Here is a 10341-nt window from a genome sequence, read left to right on the forward strand (position 1 = left end):
ACCTGGTTGTGGAAATAACCGCCGAGGTGCGTTACCCTGCAGGTGAGATGTGTCTCTGGCATCGTTGCATAACGATTTTTGTTTTTTTTTAAGGTCAGCTGTGAAGGGGCACAATCTGAAACACTCCAATCCACTTCCTGTTTCGGATAAAAACAACAACAACAACAACCGGGTCCAGATTTGTTGACGGTGCAGAGTCCAGCCGTTCACAGTCGAATGGTTTTACTGTTGAGAAAAAGTCCCGGCTCAGTTTCCTTGTTTTCAGACAGAAGGTGCAGGACGTCGTCTGGCAAACAGATGTTTCTCTACAGGTTTTTATGACATTAATACGGAGCCAAGTGCCAGTTAGCACCAGCTGGGAGGTGTGTGTGTGTGTGTGTGTGTGTGTGTGTGTGTGTGTGTGTGTGTGTGTGTGTGTGTGTGTGTGTGTGTGTGTGTGTGTGTGTGTGTGTGTGTGTGTGTGTGTGTGTGTGTGTGTGTGTGTGTGTGTGTGTGTGTGTGTGTGTGTGTTGGGGGGGTTGCATAATTAAATCATGAACAAGGAGGGATGTTTTTAAAGATAACTCATTATGTCTCATTCTGGAACTAATTATGTTTTCAATCTTAAGTATTTAATTTTTAGCAGGATTTAGTGCAAATTCAATCGCATCTGAGCCAAATCATAACATCGGAACTAGTTGTTATAGCAACTCATGTTGAGTGCACAAAACCAGATATTGCCAAGTAAAATATCATAGTAATATATCAACCACAGTGAGAGGAGACAGGATACAGAACTGTGTGTTTTAATGGAGGTCGACCTTCGGTGGAGTTTACTGACCTTCACATCCTCCTGCCAACCTGGGAGCTCGATGCAAAGGCTGCCCCAGGAGGACACACACACTCACACACACACACACACACTCACCCACACACACACTCTCCCACACACACACACAAACATACACAAACACACACTCAAAGATAAAGAATTTCTATGCTATACGTAACATAAACATAAAGCAAACACTGAACGCAAAAACGTATTGACTTACCCTACACACACAATGATGAACAATGGCACGCACATGTACTGTTCACACACACACACACACACACACACACACACACACACACACAGCAGTGTATCCGTTGAACAGCTGGAAAGTAGCGATCCAGTGTAAGCTCATAGCGAACTGTGTTCAGGTCAGGGTTGGGTCAAATTACTTTCAGGTGTAGTTACATGGTCATAAATGTTTAAATGTACTAAATTAGTAATGTAATCTAATCTCTATACTTTTAATGTGGCTAATAAAAGTGTTGCACCTTTACTTTACGAACACAGACACAAATATTTTATTAAACATAATATTTCAACGCATATGAAATGATTTTTGCACTTTTAGCATTTTTATAGTCGCCAATGAGCTCATTCTTATTTTTGTAACCAAGCAACCATCTGCGGTGTAGACAATCTGCTTCCTCTTTACACAACATGACCCGTGTGTGTGTGTGTGTGTGTGTGTGCGTGCGTGCGTGCGTGCGTGCGTGCGTGCGTGCGTGCGTGCGTGCGAGCGAGCGAGGGAGGGAGGGAGGGAGGGAGGGAGTTTGTTTTATCACCATGCTGCAGTATGATGTGTTGTAAATATGTTAATTGTTTAATTAGAGCCCTAAAAGTGCAGTGACTGATGGGTAATCGTGCCTCTCATCTACTACCGAACTGATGACACTTTGTTCAGTTATTCACACATCTGAACTGAGAGAGGAGCTGCCAGGGGGTTGATCAGGGGGTTGATCAGGGGGTTGATCAGGGGGTTGATCAGGGGGTTGACCAGGGGGTTGACCAGGGGGTTGATCAGGGGGTTGATCAGGGGGGTGATCAGGGGGGTGATCAGGGGGTTGACCAGGGGGGTGATCAGGGGGGTGATCAGGGGGTTGATCAGGGGGTTGACCAGGGGGTTGATCAGGGGGGTGATCAGGGGTGTGACCAGGGGGTTGACCAGGGGGTTGATCAGGGGGTTGACCAGGGGGTTGACCAGGGGGGTGATCAGGGGGTTGACCAGGGGGTTGATCAGGGGGTTGATCAGGGGGTTGACCAGGGGGTTGATCAGGGGGTTGATCAGGGGGTTGACCAGGGGGTTGATCAGGGGGTTGATCAGGGGGTTGACCAGGGGGTTGATCAGGGGGTTGATCAGGGGGTTGATCAGGGGGTTGATCAGGGGGTTGACCAGGGGGGTGATCAGGGGGTTGACCAGGGGGTTGATCAGGGGGTTGATCAGGGGGGTGATCAGGGGGTTGACCAGGGGGTTGACCAGGGGGTTGATCAGGGGGTTGACCAGGGGGTTGATCAGGGGGTGTGATCAGGGGGTTGACCAGGGGGTTGATCAGGGGGTTGACCAGGGGGTTGATCAGGGGGTTGACCAGGGGGTTGATCAGGGGGTTGATCAGGGGGTTGATCAGGGGGTTGATCAGGGGGTTGACCAGGGGGGTGATCAGGGGGTTGACCAGGGGGTTGATCAGGGGGTTGATCAGGGGTGTGATCAGGGGGTTGACCAGGGGGTTGATCAGGGGGTTGACCAGGGGGTTGATCAGGGGGTTGACCAGGGGGTTGATCAGGGGGGTGATCAGGGGGGTGATCAGGGGGTTGATCAGGGGGTTGACCAGGGGGTTGACCAGGGGGTTGATCGTGAGGAAGATGGAGCGATGAAGGAGCTTCACAGCGGTGACTGGACTTCTCTGGTGTGTTGGAAAGAGAAGAGGAGGGGGCCGCCCAGTGTGGGACAGGGTGGGAGGAGTTAGAGTCCGGGTGGGCTGAGCGGTGGGGGGAGAAGAAGAGGAGGGGGAGGGAGAGAGGACTGCCAGGAGGTGCCTGTGTGGAAGGTACCACCTCACTCCAGTTTATGAGACCAGCTCTCTGTTTGGACATAAACACTGTTAAAACTGAGGAAACATAAAAATATTCATTTGATTATAAACTGGTCCAATATTTCTATTTGAATAATTCTGTTTGAACCCACAGCGTATATTTAATGTACTATCATAAAACCTGGAATTAAAGGTTATTTACTTTGCTCATTTACGCTCAAAGCTTCTCAATTCAATAATTTCATTTTAACAGTAAAACCAGATGACTACAAGTCATGTGATTAACAAATCCACAAACTCCGACTCAATCTCATTGTCTGGGGTTTTGTGGTCGACAGTGGACGGACACAGTCGGAGAGAAGCTGGTGAACTTAGTGGAATTCAAGAGCCTGATGCTTCCTTCAGGAGGTGGAGACCAAACACTGAGCAAATAAATCCACGGTCGCCAAACAATGCTCATTGTGGGAACTGCTGGGTTTCTCTTTAATAATATCTCGACCTCACTACGTTAAGTGCCTTAAGATGATCTATGTTGTGATTTGGCCCTATACAAATAAAACTGAGTTGAATTAAAATGAAAGAAGATCTTTTAATCTTTTATTTAAAAACGATTAATTTTTACATTATGTGCTGTAAGTAACAACTCATTAAGCTCGAATAGAGTAAACTGAAAGACGTCATAGTGGCCGAGTGATTGAGATGCACAATATATGCACCAGGTTTGACTGCAGCCTGGGAATATGGCAAGTATATCTTTTTTTTTTAATTGTAAAACCCCTGTGTGTAGGATTTAGGAGGATCTGTAATCAGAAATATCACAAAACATTCATAATTCAGAATCAGTGTCCACCATGTTTCACCCCCAAACCAAACAATGACTCTGGAGAGGAAACGTTCACATCTTTTTGTCACCTGCAGGCCACCGTAGCTTCTCCATCACACTGAACCGTTAGAAATATTGAATTGTGACATGCCGGCTATCAATCCACATCCAGTCCTCTGTGACGAGCGTCACCGTGGTGGAGTTTTTGCCTAAGACAAAGGTCTTCCTGGTGCAGGACACACTGATGATTAAAATGCCAGGGCTCGTTGGAAGTACTGGGTAAATAAATCTCGAGTGCAAGTCATTTAGAAGAAATATTTGAGAGAGCTCCCTTATGTCGAGTCCTGGCTCGGACGCAGTCTCAGGTGGTCTGTGCGCTGGAAGGTGCCAGTTCAAACCAGCCCGTATTTGTACACGGCTTCAGATATTTAGTCTGGCTCGGGTTGGGCTGATTTATTGGCCAGCACCAGACACTTAAATGTAAAATTAGTACCAAACATGTGATATGAGCAAAAAAAATCACAGATTATTTGCCTGATTCACCCAAAAAGTATGATATCAGTGATCGTCACTTTCAGACCAGTGCGACATCATTCACGTTATTTATGTCTTTAATGAGATGTATTTACCAGCAATAGATGATCTGTAAAATATTTTTTTTGATTTAGTAGAAGACTTTTTAGTTAAACCCGAGTGTAACATGAAATCACCACTGAAGAAACTTTGAGGTGCATTTTCATTTTAACGCTGGACCACAAATGTGGGTCAGACTAGAATTATATATTTTTTGATATTGGCATGGTGACTGTTAGATTAGGAGATTATAGAGGCATAAATTCTTGCCGTGTCAAACCACTGTGGCGTCGCCCGTTGCTGCTGTTCTGAGGCCTCCGAGTTTGACATTTTGGCAGGTGCCATTTTTTTTTTAAACCAGAAGTAACCATATTTGGAAGAGCGGGGGTTGGGCCCGATAGGGCTCGAGGACACTTCACCTATTGGACGGTCACAAAGAGACCACAATTTACAAGTTTACAATACTGGTGTTATACACCAAGTGAGAAGTAGAGTCATGTTCTCATAGACTTCTGTCGACGTGCAGTCCGTGTGCACACTTTACCAACATGATAGTTACATCAGAGACACAACTCAAACATGGTGAGTTGTCCTCAGAAAGCACAGAAAGAAGCCGAGTACAGGTGATGTGTGATGCTGAGTGCTGAACCCAGGTCCACCTCTCTAAAGCTGTCCTTTCACACGACACATACACACACACACACACACACACACACACACACACACACTGCAAGAGATTAAGCTCACATGACCACCCTGATGCTCCTCTACCTGACCGAACTAAAGGGCCAAGTAAACTTACGTGACCGAGCTAAAGGGTCAAGATTGGCTGTCTTATTGTTCGGGTGTGTTCGGGTGTGTGTGTATGTGTGTGTGTGTGTGTGTGTGTGTGTTCGGGTGTGTGTGTGTGTGTGTGTGTGTTACTCTCTGCACAGCACCTCTGAGCAGCTCGTTGTATTTGCACATGTCCAGCTATGACTTTCCTGCAAAATCAAACGGACGTGTGCGAAATTGTGTTTGCGTTTGTCTGGCAACAAAATATGAAAGATGTGTGTGTGTGTGTGTGTTTAGTTTATGACTCCAACACATGTTTAAACCTCCATAGCAACAATTAGAAAATGAAGATCTGTACTATTTTGACAACGGTATTCTATTGTGACCTCTGACTCTACTGCATGTCACGTCCTTTGTATTGACGCCATTCTCCTCAGTCAGCTAGAGGAACTGCTGAGAAGAGGAACGATCATATCATTGCTCCTGTTATTGCTGAATCTGAAATAATAATAATAATAATAATAATACATTTTATTTAATGGCGCCTTTCGTGGCACTCAAGGTCAACTTACATTAAGTACAGTAATAGACATACAATAAACAATGAAGGATTGATAAAACAAAACATTTGATAGGGCAATGAGCAGAAATGAATTCAAATCAACAGTCTTGAATAACAAGATGCAGATGAGACAGTTAAAGTGCGTTGGTTAATTAAAAAAGATGAGTTTTAAGAGCAGTTTTGAATCGTGTAATGAGTCCAGTGAGCGGATGTGAGGAGGGACGGAGGTCCAGAGTTTTTATAATGCATGGGAGTAAGACCTGGTGTCCACTGTGCTGAGCCTGATGTCTGGTAGAGCCAGTAGACGAGAGGGAGGTAGAAGAGGAAGGAGGTGAATGATAAACAGGAGTGGCACCAACACGGAACCCTGTGGAACTCCGCAAGTACCCAATTCCAATGCTGTCCATGAGAAATGTGGTAAAAACACTAAACGTAGGTTCAAATATTACTTTATTCGAGTCAAGAACTTTGGTCTGTTGCAGTAATGAGATTATATCAGTGTGTAAATGTTTGTTTTTTCAAATCAAGTACAGCACTTTTGTTTAACTCGCCAAGTGACCGCTGTCAAGCTAGGCTACATGGTTTCTACGGTTCCTCATGCGTCCACTGCAGTGTGCATGTCAGAATCCAGACCGCATGAAGTTGTCGTACTGACATCATTGTGTTTTACACAGAATAAATTCTCCATCCTGCTGACAAGTCAGTGGTCTTCATCTCATTCTCCTTAACTCCACAAATACACGACGCAGAGGTTATAGCAAGATGGCGGGTCAGACCAACACTTGTATGGTAGAAATGCTCCCTCGCTGGTCCTATGGCTTTGAGACTGAATAAACGGCATTTTCCTACAGGCTTGTGTATATGAACAGGGTGTACGATGGAAATATGTGTCGAACAGCAGAAAAAGAGAAGCTGAAGAAAAGAGAATAGGAGTTCAAAACAGGAACTTGCATTTCCTGCGCTTCAAATGTGTGAAAGTGCTGTGTGAATGCTGATTGGCTGAGAAGCAAGTGAAATTAACACCGGTGCCTCAAACCACAAAGGTTCATGAGCCTCTCCCACAGCTTCTTCTTCTTCTTTTCAGTGGGTTGAAAGCTCACCGGTGGAGGCTTGGACACTGGCGCCACCCTCACGTCCTCCAGCAACTTCCTCTCCTCATCCACCGCCTCCTCCTTCCTGACCTCCTCATCCACCTCCACCTTGACCTCCTCCTCCTCCTTGACCTCCTCCTCCATCTCGACCTCCTCCTCCTTCTTGACCTCCTCCTTGACCTCCTCCTCCTTCTTGACCTCCTCCTTGACCTCCTCCTCCTCCTTGACCTCCTCCTCCTCGACCTCCTCCTCCTTGACCTCCTCCTCCTCCTTGACCTCCTCCTCCTCCTCCTCCTTGACCTCCTCCTCCTTCTTGACCTCCTCCTCCTCCTTTGAGCTGTTCTTTGTTTGGACTTTGGAGGTTTCTGCTGGTGGAGCAGCCCCATCTGCCTGATTCCTGTTGAGCGAGGGCTCCTGTGACTGTAACTGAGCCACGTTCAGATTCAGTTTGTCACTGGGTTTCAAAAATGTCTGTTTGTTTTCACGTTGCCCCTCCTCAGGCTGCTGTCCGCTCTGTCCTCCTGTGCTCTGACAGACCTCCTTCCCCTTCTCAAGTTGCTCTTTAGAGTATTGGATCTTCACACGTAAGGCGACGTTTGCCTTGACCTCGCGCTTCAACTGTTCTTTGGCCTCCGTGTAGCTCTCCTTGAGTTTCGTCGATTCCACCTGCAAACTCACCAGAGTCCTCTGCATCTCGGAGACGTTGATCTGGAGCGCGGCGGTGCAACTCTTCTCGTGTTCCAGCAGCAGCGTGAGCTCCTCGTTTTTATTGGTCAGGTTATTGTTCGTCACTTTGATGGACTGTATGTTCTTCAGTGCGAGCGAGGCCACGCCATTTAAACGTACGTACCGCTCCTCCATCAGAGCGTTCCTTTTTTCCAGGGCCTCCAGTTCCTTCCTGAGCTCTTGCTCCCTCCCCTTGGCCCTCAGTTCTGCCTCTTTGTTCGAGGCCCTCTCCCGCTGCAGGACGCTGTCCAGGCGTTTGAGTTTGTCCTGCGCGCCCGTCTCCGGCGGCAGGATTTCCTCACAGGCCTCGGAACTCTTTTCTTGCTTCTTCGCCGTCCTCCTGAGCAAAGCCGGGTAGCCGATGCTCTCATCGTACATGACAAACATTTGTTTCATCCGCTGCAGCTCTTTCCTAAGCTTCTCCTCGTTCTCCTGCGCCCTCAGCTTTTCCTCGCCTTGCGAGGCTTGTTCCCAATGAGGAACGTTTTCCCCGTGCAGCCACGCTTGACCCTCGCTCTCGCCGTTCTTCTTAAGAGCCATGGTGGTTTTTATCCTCGGTGTACTTCTGGCGTTCAGGTGCTTCCTCTAAATGTGTTCATAATGTGACTTATTAATTAATAACTACTACACATTCAAACTATTCAGGAATCAAAAGAGGAGGATTTAAATGTCAAAGACTCCTTTAATGTCACAGACTCCCTTGATGTCACGAAATTCTTTTGGTATCACAGATTCTAGTGATGTCACGGATTCTAGTGATGTCACGGATTCTAGTGATGTCACGGATTCTAGTGATGTCACGGATTCTAGTGATGTCACAGATTCTAGTGATGTCACAGATTCTAGTGATGTCGCGGATTCTAGTGATGTCACGGATTCTAGTGATGTCACAGATTCTAGTGATGTCACAGATTCTAGTGATGTCACAGATTGCCTTGAAGATGTCTGTGCTGCGCTGGGACTTCTGTCTGTCTGTCTTCTCGTTAGTTCTACTAAATGCTCGTCGGCCCATTGACTCCAGCAGATACTGAATTAATAATCATTGTTATTTCTCTCCATCCCACTGATTACTGCATTGTAGAGGTCTTCGCTCTTCTAGAGTTCTTTTTTATTGCTCACAGTCTCAAATAAGACAGAAATTGCATTTAGAAGTTACTGCACATTGAACCTCTCGGAAACCTCTCAACTGTTGAAATCATTTCTTCAGTTGAGAGGTTTGTTTCCGCCCCAGTTGTCAGCGGTGTGCTGCCCTCTGCTGCCCTGAAGCCAACGTGTAGCTTTGCAGTGTAAAACCTGAAAGGCTTTGTAAAGGTCCAGTGAAACACATGCTCACACCTCATCTCATTTATATCTCAATTCATGAATGTGTGGCACAGATCAGAGTTTGACACTTCAGCACAAACAGTCAGACACATATTTCTGTTTATTTTGAGGAACTGCAGTTGTGGATCTCGTATTTGGATCTCATGTGGACTCAGTGACCTCTTTATTAGGGACAACTGTCACGTGACCTGCATGATCTAATATAATCAAATACTTCAGAATCTGTGTCATAAATACTTTATTGATCCACTGGGGAAATTAGGATTCATTACCGTGGCTCCAAACCAAGAATAGAAATAAAAACAGACCTAAAGGGATGATCAATAAAGATAAATAATATAACAGTTAAGGTGGTTACTGCAAATAAACAGGTATAGATAGTTGTGATAAATTATGGTTCATTGAGTATCTGAATGTATTAATTCATATATATATTTTGGATAATCCTATGTACACACACACACACACACACACACACACTCTCTCTCTGCAAGAGATTAAGCTCACATGACCACCCTGATGCTACCTGACTGAACTAAAGGGCCAAGTAAATTTATGTGCAGAGCTAAAGGGTCAAGATTGGCTGTCTCAGTGTGTGTGTGTGTGTGTGTGTGTGTGTGTGTGTGTGTGTGTGTGTGTGTGTGTTGGAGGGGGGTTACATAAGTAAATCATGATGAGAAGAAGAAGAAGCTGTGGGAGAGGTTCATGAACCTTTGTGGTTTGAGGCACCGGTGTTAATTTCACTTGCTTCTCAGCCAATCAGCATTCACACAGCACTTTCACACATTTGAAGCGCAGGAAATGCAAGTTCCTGTTTCGAACTCCTATTCTCTTTTCTTCAGCTTCTCTTTTTCTGATGTGCGACACATATTTCCATCGTACACCCTGTTCATATACACAAGCCTGTAGGAAAATGCCGTTTATTCAGTCTCAAAGCCATAGGACCAGCGAGGGAGCATTTCTACCATACAAGTGTTGGTCTGACCCGCCATCTTGCTATAACCTCTGCGTCGTGTATTTGTGGAGTTAAGAAGAATGAGATGAAGACCACTGACTTGTCAGCAGGATGGAGAATTTATTCTGTGTAAAACACAATGATGTCAGTACGACAACTTCATGCGGTCTGGTTTCTGACATGCACACTGCAGTGGACGCATGAGGAACCGTAGAAACCATGTAGCCTAGCTTGACAGCGGTCACTTGGCGAGTTAAACAAAAGTGCTGTACTTGATTTGAAAAAACAGATATTTACACACTGAAATAACCTCATGACAAAAGTTCTTTACCCAAATAAAGTAATATTTGAACCTACGTTTAGTGTTTTTACCACATTTCTCATGGACAGCATTGGAATTGGGTACTTGCGGAGTTCCACAGGGTTCCATGTTGGTGCCACTCCTGTTTATCATTCACCTCCTTCCTCTTCTACCTCCCTCTCGTCTACTGGCTCTACCAGACATCAGGCTCAGCACAGTGGACACCAGGTCTTACTCCCATGCATTATAAAAACTCTGGACCTCCGTCCCTCCTCACGTCCGCTCACTGGACTCATTACACGATTCAAAACTGCTCTTAAAACTCATCTTTTTTAATTAACCAACGCACTTTAACTGTCTCATCTGCAT

General features: G+C 45.8%; 1 long non-coding RNA gene across 1 annotated transcript; it reads right to left on the reverse strand.

The window, feature by feature from the left end:
• Window positions 1-5530: 5530 nt before the first annotated feature.
• On the reverse strand, window positions 5531-6885 carry LOC124850062. Its single transcript, XR_007030857.1, has 2 exons — window positions 6848-6885; window positions 5531-6799 (listed from the first exon to the last, which is right to left on the reverse strand). It is a non-coding gene; the product is annotated as an uncharacterized LOC124850062 (long non-coding RNA).
• Between the last annotated feature and the right edge of the window lie 3456 nt (window positions 6886-10341).

Source organism: Scophthalmus maximus, chromosome 6 (genome assembly GCF_022379125.1).
Source record: "Scophthalmus maximus strain ysfricsl-2021 chromosome 6, ASM2237912v1, whole genome shotgun sequence".
Classification (NCBI taxonomy): domain Eukaryota; kingdom Metazoa; phylum Chordata; class Actinopteri; order Pleuronectiformes; family Scophthalmidae; genus Scophthalmus; species Scophthalmus maximus.